This window comes from Castor canadensis, chromosome 5 (assembly GCF_047511655.1).
Source record: "Castor canadensis chromosome 5, mCasCan1.hap1v2, whole genome shotgun sequence".
Classification (NCBI taxonomy): Eukaryota; Metazoa; Chordata; class Mammalia; order Rodentia; family Castoridae; genus Castor; species Castor canadensis.
The window spans coordinates 69,839,309-69,852,327 of NC_133390.1; the positions used below are offsets into that span (position 1 = coordinate 69,839,309).

General features: G+C 38.8%; 1 pseudogene; it reads left to right on the forward strand.

Annotated features, from left to right (window-relative positions):
• Positions 1-13,019, forward strand: part of LOC109677455 (cystatin-A-like) — a 58,603-nt pseudogene that overhangs the window by 25,103 nt on the left and 20,481 nt on the right.

The window sequence follows — 13,019 nt, forward strand, 5'->3', positions numbered from 1 at the left end:
GTGATAGGCACAGCAATGTTGGTTTCATAATATCACCCCACCCTTGCATTTATTATTAGTCATAAAAAATGACTAAGCCAACCTCAGTCAGGGCTCTTGATGAGTATCAGGGTAAGTAAGCTCCCTTTCTTTTCCCCTCAAATGGCATAAACACAACTCAACTCATAGAGCAAGCTACTGCACCAAGGTTTGAATGACCCCTGAGATTATAGTACCTTCTCTGAATTGTTTTGAGAGTGCCCAAAAGTGGGCTGGCCACCTTTAGAGAGATGTTGGAGGCCCCTTTCCCTGACCATTACTGGCAACCAACTTCAATGAAAAACCAACACTCTCTGCAACCAGATTTTTTTCTTTGCCCTGTTTTGAATAGAATCTGTTAGTTTTACAATAGGAAAGTTTTTCTTGCAGTTTCAGAAATTTACCATGGTCGAAAAAGTCAGAGAGGTACAGAAAACTGCAAGTGGCTAGAATGCTATGCATCTGATTATTAGGCTATAGTTGGCCAAGAGTTGTAAATTCACATGTATGTTATATTTTTAAACATATAAATATAACACATAGAATATAAATATTCTAGAGAATCATTGAGGAAAACTTACTGTATACACCAATCTCTAAATTGTATCTTTTTTCACTTAGTAATTATTTTATTTATTTATTTACTTAAGGAAGCACTGGGGTTTGTACTCAGGGCCTCATACTTGCTAGTCAGGTGCTCTACAACTTGAGCCACTCAGCCAGTCCCTAAACTGTACTTTTAAATAGAGTAATCTAGAGAAAATTTAATTAAATTTATAAATACTTGGGGATAGCTGGATATATTTTTTTAGGCTTTCAACTCTTCTCTAAAGTTATTTAATTCAACATTGTTTTCTCCATATGATAAAACTTCCTGCTTCCTTGCACAGCAACTACTGAATTGGCATCCTTGCCAACTTTAGACCGTGGAAATCGATAGGGGCAGGTCTCTGGGGGATATGCAGGTAGAATAGACACTTGTGGTTTAACAAAGTCAGAACAAGTTTTTGAATCAAAGAATTGCCTGCTCTACATTTAAAAACATACGGTGATCGCCTAACTCAATACACAGATGATACAAACCTACTTCCCAAACAGTATTTGCTCACCTCCTGTCTATAAGATTTCATCATTATATTTCTTAATCTCAAAGTACCCACTCCAGTCAAACTATAAATATACATGAGATTTTTTTTCATTTGTACCATGTTGTGAAAGATGTGTGATTCTTTCTGACACATCAATTTGGATGGATAAAATGGGAAAAGTGAACGAGCATGGGACAATCCAAGAGATCAAGGAAGATAGAACCTGACAGCCTAGCAGCTTTGTCTCTAGCAACCCCTAAATCTATACCATTTGTTTAAATCCCTGGCACCTTATACCTTTCCCCATAGAAGAACCATATTCACAGCAGAATCATTGGTCTGGGGACAAAGTAAGGACAAATGTAACAACTATACACTGTGTCCTTCCATGTGTCTTACTCTAGATCTAGACTTCCTTAGCAAGATACGTAATATTCTCTTCTTTATTCCCTTTCACTTGACTGATCAGGCCCTGTCAGGGGAATGGAGAACACATACAATCAATTTATTTTCCAAAAAGGCATTGATAAAATTCAACATGAAAGAAAACATTTTATATTGTTTTGGTGTTTTTTTTTTTTTAATAAGTAATGTTGGAGCAAAGAAGGACAAAACAAAACAAAAAACTTGACTCCTGTAACCCCCACACATACCATACACTACACCACACCTACAGAAATTAAGTCAAGATGGATCATATATTTAACTATAAAAGCTCAAACAAGAAATCAACTATAAGAAAATATAGGGAGATATATTCATGAACTTTAGGACAGGCAAATATTTTTTAATGTATGACATAAGCAATAATGAAAGAAAAAAATGGGACTTCATCAAAATTTGAAATGTCTGTTTATCAAAAAAATGCTCATTAAGAAAATAAAAAGGCAAGTTGCAGCCTGAGAGAAAATATTATGCACACACACACACACACACACACACACACACACACTGTGTTAGTCAGCTTTCTGTCACTGTGAAAAAAATGCCTGAGATAATCAAATTAAAAGGAGAAAAGATTGCTTCCAGCACATGTTTTCAAAGGTGTCAATCTATGATCACTTGCCCCATTGCTTTGTGCCTGTGGCTACACAGTACATCATGGCAGGATCACCTGACTGAGGAGGCCTCTTTACTTCGTGGTGGCCAGAAATCAAAGATAGAGAGGGGCCAGGGTTTCAATAACCCCTTCAAGAGTGTGCATCTTATGGCCGAGCTTCCTTTCATCAGACCCCATCTCCTCAAGGTTCCACAAGTTCCAAAGTGTCACAAGCTGGGCACCAGGCTTTTAATAAATTAGCATTTTAATAATTGGATCTGGAGGGCATTCCAGATCCAAACTATAACACACATACACACACACACACACACACACACACACAATCTGACAAATACTAACATCCAGAACTTTTCTAGTAACACTCCCATCCCTTGGTATCATCAGGGAATGTGTTCCAGGATGCATGAGAGAAACAAAACCTGCGATACTCAAGACCTTTATGTAAAATGGCATACATAGTATTTGCATATAATCTATGCACACCTTGCCAAATATTTCAAATCATCACTAGATTATTTATAATACCCAATACAATGTAAGTGCCATGTAAATAGCTGTTATATTACATTGTTTATGGAACAATGGCAAGGAGAAAACATTTCTAGATATTCAGACAGTTGCAATTTTTTTTCCTAAATGTTTTCAACACACAGTTGGGTGAATTCCTAAAAGTGAAACCTATAGATAAGGATGGCTGACTTTACAGAAAAGTTTGAGGAGGGCAAAAAGACTTGAAAAGGCAATCATGAAAGGAAATATCCAAATAGTTAATAAACACATGAAAGGTGGTGAAAAAATTATTACTAACTAGGGAAATGTAAATTAAAACCTCAGAGAGATACACTAAATATCCACAAGAACAGCTAAAATCAAAAAGACTGGGCTGGAGGCATGATCAAGTGGTAGAGCACCTGCTTAGTGAGTGCAAAGCCCTGAGTTCAAACGCCAGAACTACCAAAAAAGACCAACAATACCACATGTTGGAGAGGAAGGAGCAACTAGATCTCTCAGGACGTGCTGATGGAATTTAAAATGGTCTAAAGACTTTGGTAATGATTCGGCAGTTTCTAAGAAGGTGAAATGTGCATCTTCTCTAGTGCCCATCTGCAGGAGATAAACTAAGCAAACATGCTCTGTTCATACAAGGAACCCCACACAGCAATTTTAAAAAGAACAAATGATTCATAAATACAACAGCATGAATGAATCTCAAAACTTGTGCTGAGCAAACAAGTCAAACACCAAAGAACACCTACATAAGAGGAGAGCTCCACTCATGGAAAGTTAAAAACAAGAAAAAATAGTGGTTGAACAGATCATGGTGAATGGGGTTGGGAAAACCCTTGCCTGGAAAGTGCAAGACCCTAGCACCAGGAAAAAAACAGAACAAAACAGCAAATTGTGGTGACTGGGAAGGGGTATGAAGGAATATTCTGGGATGTAAGAAATATTCTACAGCTTATTACATGGTATAAACAATTGTTAAAATGTAGGCACATGTTATTGGGCTGTGTGCTTAAGTGTGCATTTTGCCACACATAAGCCATGCTTTGCACTTTAAGGGAGGATGGGGGGAATTCACGCAAAATCCCAAAACATGTGTAACTAAGATAGGAAATAGGAGGAAGACAGCCACAGAGACCTCCAGTGTGGAGAAACCCTATGCCTGAGTTTGGCTGAACTCTAAGGCTCAGGTTCTTGGTTCCCCTCTCTTCCTTCTGTCTTGCTCCAATCTACTTAGGCATGAAATTCAGTGCACATTATCCCTGCCACAAAACCCAAAACTATACCTCCATGCCAGGAAGTTAGAAAATTCAGGCAACTCTGCAGGTCTGGATTCATAGGGCCCTGGAGGGGTGGAGGGAGTCTCCTGCCATGCAGGCTGGCCCTCCTGCTATCCTCTGGCTCCACTGTCTCTCCTCCCTCAGAATATAGAACAAAAATACTTTTGTTCAAATGCTGGTGGAATGACTCAAATGGTAGAGCTCCTGCCTCACAAGCATGAGATCCTGAGTTCAAACCCCAGTACTACAAAAAAAAAAAACAAAAACTTTTGTCCAAGCCAAGGAGCCAGCCAACACACAAGTCTTAGAGTTTCAGTCCCCTCCCTAAACAGGCCTGATAAGAAAATTCTTCAGTGGCAACAGAGAGCGCCCTCCGTAGGAATTATGAGAAATTAGGTTTCCCCTCCTTTTCCTGACCCCCTCAAGTCACTACTCTAGAAGCAAAGAGCAGAGGCAGACCTCCTAAGGCTAACTGCTCATCCCCTTCCTTCATGGCCTCCTTCATCTCCACTGCAGAGGGAGCTCTGAGAAACCTTTAGAGTTCCTTCAGGACAATTTGAAAACCGCTGTCCTGAGCTTTTACAGAGGGAATTGCTGAAACAAATATGGAATTTGGGGCTTAGGGTGGTAAGAGCAAATTTAGCTTGCATGAGGTCCAAGGGCCCATCCCTAACATATATGAAAGAGTCCAGCATTGTTGTGCACTAAGTTGAAGTTGAGCGAGGATACAGCAGAGATTCTAGTTATGTGACCATTGATGACACTGGATGCTGTGTGTTCTACTGTGGTCATAGGCAGCCACCCACCAACTGTCTTACGAGAGGTAGTGTCTTTATTTCTAACATACACGCATACATTTGAAAGGGACTGGTGGCACCTGAACTCTCCCTCCCCTTCACTGAGGCCTCTCGCCTTCCTCCCTCCTCTTGCTCCAAAGGTCACAGCCCCTTCTCCAGGCCTGGCCCAGTTTAGATGTCAGTGGCAGAACTGCTGTAGGCTCCCTCAGGCCCAGCATCTGCAGCAACCCTCTTCTGAGGATGGCTCTGTAGTGTCCTTGTCCAGCGCTAATGATGGCAGGAAAGCCAGAGATTTATAGGATCTGAAAGCCAAGAACCTCTTGTGTTCTCATGTGTAAAAAGTTCCCACCTGTCCTTTTGCCTTACCAACTTAGACTTTAAGTGTAAAATTTTAAGGAGAAATCATAAGAAAGTAATTGTTGTGAGAAAAAATTTATAAAACAAAGAAAACAATAAACGTTAAAAAATCTTGCAAGGTTCTATTCTGATTAACAAAAAATTTCTTTTAATTGGCAAAAATGTAGAAAAACTGGAACTCTCATGCCCTGTTAGTGGAAAGTAAAATGGTATAATTGTTTTAGAAAATAGTTTGGAAACTGCTTTAAAATATCAAGATGCACTTACCATATGACCCAGCCAATCCACTGTTTGGTTTTCACCCAAAAGATAAAATCAAATAAAGGTTTATACATAAATGTTTATAGCAACACTATGTTAATAACTAAAAGCTGAAACAGCCAAAATGTCCTATTGCAGGTAAACTGTGATATTCAGTAAAATAGTACTCAATAATATAATAATATTATGTAATAATAATAATATAAGGAATAAAGTATTAATACATGCAACATGGGTGAATCTCAAAATGATTATGTCTAGTTAAAAAAAAAAGACATCAACAAAAAAGAGAGGACAGAAGTGGCCAAGTGGCTCAAGTGGTAGAACACCTGCCTAGCAACTGTGAGGCCCTGAGTTCAAACCCCAGAACCCCTGGGAAAAAAAGAGAGAGAACATATGGTATGAATCCATTTATGTAAAATGGACTAGTGACAGATTACTGGTGGCTTGTGAATAGGAAGTGTAGAGAAGTATGGGAGATAGAAAAGCATGTGAAAAAACTTGAAAAACATTGTGGTGTATATATATATATATATATATATATATATATATATATATATATATATGTACGTACATGTATATATCAAGTTACCGAAATGGACACTTAAATATGTATAATTTATTTAAGTCAATTATACCTCATTGAAGTTATTAATTTTTTAAAAATTTTAAGTGAGAATAACCAAGAAAAAAAAACCAAACGAGTAAAAATACTAAATGACAGAGAAACTCAGAAACCAACCATATATCCTCCAAAGCCCAGCTCAGCCCTCTCCTTCTCTCAAGCATTTTCTGCAGCAAGCTATTTCTCATGGCATTATTGTACACACTTTTCATGTGTTCATCTTACTCCTGTCACCGTGACAGCCATCTGAGTACAGAGGGGAAAACGAGCTATTACAATGCGTTTACTGAGTGGGTTTTTTCCCTGCACTAGATAGATACCTGCGACTTAGTGGGCCTTGACGGGCTACACACAGATGGCATTCCTGAGGGAAATGCCAAGTTCTGTATAACTGACTCGTAACCAAACTTTGCTCACCAGTTCAACATGTCTGCAATATATGCATCAGTCCCATGAGTAAGCCAGAGCAGGCAGAGCTGAGGCTTTTCCCCTCTCTCAGCATTCCCAGTAGATGCCTGGCTATGGGATGATAATCATCACTTACTAATCAACTACTTCCCAAATACACTCACCCTGGTTCCCACATATACCACACCGGTGCTCCCCCAACCCCACCCCATATCCCCCGCTCATGTGAATCTGCTCCCATGAGCAACAGCTCTGAGCTCTGCTTGGGAGGTACTCAACCACTAATGCTGGTTGACAAGGAGTGGCCCCATGGGGGTCTATGCCTCAGAATTACTCTAGAATGACAGTTGCCCTTCTGCTTTCACAGTGCACACAGAAACAGACTCCCTGGACAGGCTGGAGAGTGCCATATGAGATCAGTAGATCCTGAGTAACTAGGATTACAAGCATGAGCCACCAGTGCCCAGCTAGGAATCTTTTGAATAGACCTGTAATCCATTCCAGGTGGAGGGCTTGAGCTCATGTCTCCATTCAACAAATATTGACCATTTACCAAGTGAGAGACATTGTGCTGGGCACCTGGAGTAATAATGAGGAAAATACAGCCAGGGTTCCTGACCCCCACATACTTATAGTCTAAAAGAGGAGAAAGATAAGCATACAGGCAATAGATTATTCATTCAGTAGACATTAACGAATGCTTACTACTTGCCGAGCATTGTTCTAGGCTCTGGGCTCTGGAAAAATAGCAGTTATTCAGGTTACAAACAGTTTTAAACTAACTAAAAATAATCACAGTGTGTGAATAGCAATATTAATAAAGGAAGTGAGGAAGCCAGGTGCCTGTAGTCCTAGCTATTTGGGAAGCAGAGATCATGAGGGTTGCAGTTCTAGGCTGGTTCAGACCTGAACTCAACCAAAAGCTGAACATGGTGGTGTGACTGTCATCTCAACTACATAGGAAGCATAAATAGGAGGAATGAAGTCTATGCAGGCCTGAGCAAAAGCAAATCCCTGTCCCTCCAAAAAATAACTAAAGTAAAAAGGATTGGCAGAGTAGCTGAACTAGTAGAGCACCTGCCTAACAAGATGAGACCCTGAGTTCAAAACCCAGTACAAAAACAACAAAAAAGATGATGATGGTGATGATGTAATAGAGATCAGTGGGTAGCAGGAAAAGTCCTCTGCTAACATGTGACGTTTCTGCTGAGATATGATGGACAAGAAGAACTGAGAAAGGATGTTACTGTCTTATAGAACATCAAGCGCGCAGAGTGAAATGTGAAAGAACATGGCATGCCTCTTGGATCTAAATGAGGTCAGGGCCTCCAGAATTCATTAAGGGGGAAGTGCCACGAGATGAAGTTGGAGTGTTGGGCAGCCACTGAGCACACAAGTCTACTTGTCCATGATAAGGGATTCTGATTTTTTCTTAAATCCTGGGACGATATTAATGTAATGTATCCAGAGTTATGGCACCATGTAACTTGTGTTTACAAAACATCATGCTGTAATGAAACCTCTCTTATTGTACAATTAATACATACTAATAAAAATTATATCAGTAGAAAAGATCACCCTGCACTATGTGGGAACAAGTGACGCACAGTTCTTTTTGGTAAGAAAGGGCAAAGTTTTCTGATGGATTTAATTTGGAAATAAGAAAACAAAGCATGACATTATGGCTTCTGAATTGAGCAACTGGGTGACTGGCAGTACCCTTTCCTGGAAGACAGGAGACTCCAGAAGGACAGTCAATGTGGGTGATGATACTACAGCTATGACCAAACAGAAAATGACACATAGCCAAAGCCACAGTCTCTAGTCCATATTTTGATGATATCAAAGCTAAGTCACTCCAGGAGGCTCCTGACTAGAAAGCTTACTATCCTGGCCTCATGCCTCTCCCCTCTGGTTCCTCCACACTGATTTTCATCTTCCATTACTCCCAACCCCTCTCCTTTGTTAACAGTGCTGGTGCAGTCTGTGATCAGTAGACTTCCAAATTCTTTGTATCCCACCAGAAAGACTCTATAGCAGGACACATGGGTGTAAAGGGATTTATTAAACATTAGGGAAGAGAAATACAAAGGGAAGCATGTTGGGGTCCAGGTAGAAATCAGAAGCTGAAAGAGCATGTTTCTGATCTTCTAGAACTTTAAAAACCTATGATAATCTATTTGAAAGGGAGACAGGTGACTCTCATCCAGTCAATGAGTGGGAAGGGACGAGGGTGGTTCCCAGCCAGGTGAGGGTGGTTCCTGATCCAAAGCATTGACAATCTATGTTGTAATATTTTTTACTATGAGTCCCAAACTTTCCCTACGTTAGCCTGCCTCAAATTACCTCGAGGGACAATATTCCAAAAAGTTCCTTTTTGGGGCTACTGAAGGGGGGGCAGTCCATCTTCAATATCTGCTTTGAGCTGACAAGGGGCAACAGAACCTACCTATGAGGGGAAATTGTCTCCCCTATTTTTCCCTTGGGACTCACAAGGTGTCCTTTACAATTAAGCTTCCTCATGGAGATCTGGGTTGCTCATGGAGATCTCATTTGTTTGTAGAGATCAATGACCTTATTGTCTCATGATTTGGGTCCTAAAGGCTTTCATTCTGGCAAAGATAAATCTGGTTTAGAAGGCATGACCTGAACATTAACAATGATAGGAGCATCAGAAGGGGTCCTGCCAGGTGTAGCAGGAAGGTAAAGAGTCTAAGCTTTCATTTTGAAAAGTGACAGAGAATCTTATGCTACTTATTCCATAGGTATTTGTATCTGAAGCTGTTTTTAACTCTTAGATGGCCCTCTATTTTGGACTGTCACTATAGCAGGCAATGAAGGGCTGACTACATTAGGAGCCAGAGTCCTAGGGGGCAGGTGTTAGTCCAGTTAGAGAGTAAACATCAATGAGTCAGTTCTGTATATCCCTAAGCAGAAGCTAGATACCATTGAAAGTTGTATTGCCTTTGTTTAAACAGAAGACCTTGGCCAAAGATATGACTGCCTTTTGCCAGAAGCATAGAAGGCTTACATATTAGAGCACATGTGTAAGAGACCCCTTTTTAATATCTCTGAGCTTTGGTTACTTTTAGAGGTCTGGCATAATTGACTCTATCTGGAATGAAGAAGTCCCCTCATTTGTGAAGTCTTTTTGAACTGTCTTGGGTGGCTGAACACCACTTGTTCCTCTAAGAAGTTGGGGATGCTGAGTGCTCAACATCTTCTTAAACTGTTTCTCTGAACAGTTGTCGCTGAAGATTTGGCCAATTTGGCAGTTTTGTCCCTCAGAGTGGCTTTTCCCAGAAAGTCAGATTTTTCCCCCCGGAGGAGGGGGAGTAACACATTGAGTAGATCAGAAGTCAGTGCCAATGTGACCTTTTTCACCAAATTGGACAATAAAGAGACTTATTTTTTTAAATGGCTCTTAGCCTGGGCTTAATTAATCTAATTGTCTTTCCCATAGAGGATATTCCAGCACCTTTAAATTGCTGTAAAGTGTCAGCAGACACTGTTATAAAGCTTTACAAGGAAAATACAAAATGACCCCAATACTTAAGAATGTCTGTCTTGGTTGACAGATAAACACTTGTCAGAGTAATTTTCCATGGTTTTGTTTGTAAATGTCCCAGTAGGATTAGAACTGTAATAACAAAACTTAAAGTAACCATGGTTAATAGTTTAGCAATTAATATAATAGTATAGTACTACTAAACCTCTCTTATTACAATTAGGAACATGCACACAAACTTGTAAAAGGAGATAAGACACCAACTCAATACAGTTTGTTTTTATAACTATCTTAGAAGGCTTATATACTTGAAGACAAAGGCATCTAACCTATAAAGCAGCCAGTAGTAGCATCATAGTTTAAACCTTGAATTTCGGTTGGTAAAGTAACAAGGTAGTGGTTGTCTGTACTGTCAACAAAATACTGACAATTAAAAACAGCAAATGTTCCAATGGTTAGGGAAATGTAGTGTCAGTAATTTTAAATAGCCCCTGTTTTGATGGCTAATTGTTATATATATATATAAAACAATGTTTATCTAGCCAATTCCAGATCAACTAATGTTTATCCAATGAACAGATGTCAGATAACCCAATGTTCATCTGAGAGACAGATGTCAGGCCTAATGGCAGAACTTTTAGCATTTACCATAAAGACCAGAAACGTCAAAGATTTTATTAGATAGAATGTACCTTAGATGAAAGAACTATAGCTATTTACATGTATACATTTTTAACTCTGTAAATGGTTTTGTAACATGTAGATACAAGGCACTAGCAGTATTAGAACCATTTAAAAGAATTTTTGCTTAGTTCAAATTTAGGTTTTTTTTAGTGTTATTAGAAAAATACCTTAGGGTTTTTGTGTTTGGCAAGAGACTAATTTAAGCAGGATGTAAAGAATAGTAAATAATTTTAAATGGACTATGAAGAGAACTAGTTATCTTATTTTTGGTTAGCAGGATCAAAGCATCATCCAGTACTTAATGATACAGCCAAGTAAACATGTTGGCTTCCCCTAAGCTGGCTGGTGGACAGAGAGAGAGTGAAGGGAAGGGGGAAAATCCACTCACCCCTTCACCTCTGCTCAAGGGCTCCTGACAAGAATTCCTTATGCTGCTGGTGGAGAGAGAGAAGAAAAGGAAAGGAGGAATGTTGCCCTTTGGTAGAGAGCAAGATTGATTCCAAGATTTCCAGGGTGTCCCCCTTATATCTTGAAAGTCTTAATTGCAGGTCCTCTAAACCTTAAAGGCCCTCAGCAGACATCTCTGTAAAACAAGCAGCGGGGTCCCCTGACTTCCTGCTGTTCCAAAGGGCCAGTCACTTGCACCCCTACATGAAGGTTCCTAAATGGGATACTGATCCTTAAATGCCAACGCAACTATTAAAACATCAGAACTATTATACATTGGGCAAAGAGACTGATACCAAAAACAACATGTAAAGGAGGACAATCTGTTGATTATTAAAAGAGAAACATCTTTGAAGATTTTTTTTTTTTAAATTTTGGTGGGACTGGGGCTTGAACTCAGGCCTTTGCACTTGCAAAGCAGGTCCTCTAACACTTGAGCCATGCCTCCAGCTCAAAGAGAAACATCTTAATATGAACTTTTGAAACCAATACAGAATCCAAATAGCACCAAGGTAAGCTTGGCTAATACAAACCTATCACTGCTGGTCAGTTTTCACATCAGGCCATGGGGTTGTAGCCAGCTTGAAAACAAAAGAATAGGGAAACAAGTACATTCTTTAAAAAGATAACAATAAGTCAATAAGATTAATGTCTTGAATGATTAAATACAGAAACAGAGATAGGGAGTAAGCATAAAGTTAGGAAATGCAATGACTGAGAGTCATGGCTTGGATACTGATAGGAAATAAATTCCAATATCCCATCTGGAGGGTAAACTTGTGTTTGGTTTAGGTAAAATGTATCAGCCTACAGCACCAAAAATCCCTGACAGTTATTTTGATAAAACAGAAACCCATTTTTAAATACATATTAGTACCTTAAATTTTCACCTTAGAAAACTTTCTGGGCAAGCTTTAAACTATAGCCAACCCAGTCACACATATATAAACTTATAAGCTTTACGACCTGAATTTGTATCTTAAAACAACATTTCTAAAAACCCAAATTTTGATAACACTGTTTTTAATAAAACACTTAGCAATCTTATGTCTTAAAGACTTAGGAAGAAAATTAAATTAAGCCATCTTTTTAATTATAGAAATCTGTAAGAACGCATGGGGCAATAACCTAATTATAAAAGAATTAAATGTAAATTGCACTTATGATAGAATGAAACAGATTGAGATTATTGTTTACAAATTTTCTGTAATCCTAAAGCAGATAATAGTTAGGCCTGGTTGGGATTAAAACTTTAGATAACTTTGAGATAGTTGTGCACATTAACTTTATAAAAATAGCTTAAGAAACATCCTAAAGACATCTAACCACACACACAGAGGTTTTGATCTAGGCATGCCAAAGAATATCAAAGCACGCATATATGAGCTCAAAAAAAGTAAAAATTAAGTGGTCACAATTGGTAGGAGACAAAGATGTGCACAGAAAATATACACAATGACACACAAAACAATTACATTAATTCAGAGTGCACTCATTAAACAAACCATTTCTTTGTCATTATCTACAGTAGATTAGTCATCTAGATTCCTAAGTAGTTTATAACAGATCTTCAACACAAATACTCTATTTTTCTCCAATCCTTAACAGATAAATGTATCAAAAACAACATGTATAAAAACTATACTAATTTAGAGAATTTTAACCATAAGTTATTTACAATTTTCCTAGAGGATGGTAAAGTGGCATCACCCATGAGACTCCTATTCCTAGGGAGTGGCAAGATGGCTCTGGAAATTGAGTGTCTTCATCATGAAGGCAGCATTCCCTATGACCACATGGTCTCCCCAAAGTGTCGCTCAAATGAAACACAAAGACATGTTACATACAGGATCAAAACAGCAATCTGTTATAGAAATGAAAGACATATCCCCCTGAGAGACAGTTGTCCATGAGCTAATCATCCTAATAAAAGACCAAATAAACTGTCTATTTAAAATATCCATGCATCAGGACCCATTCTT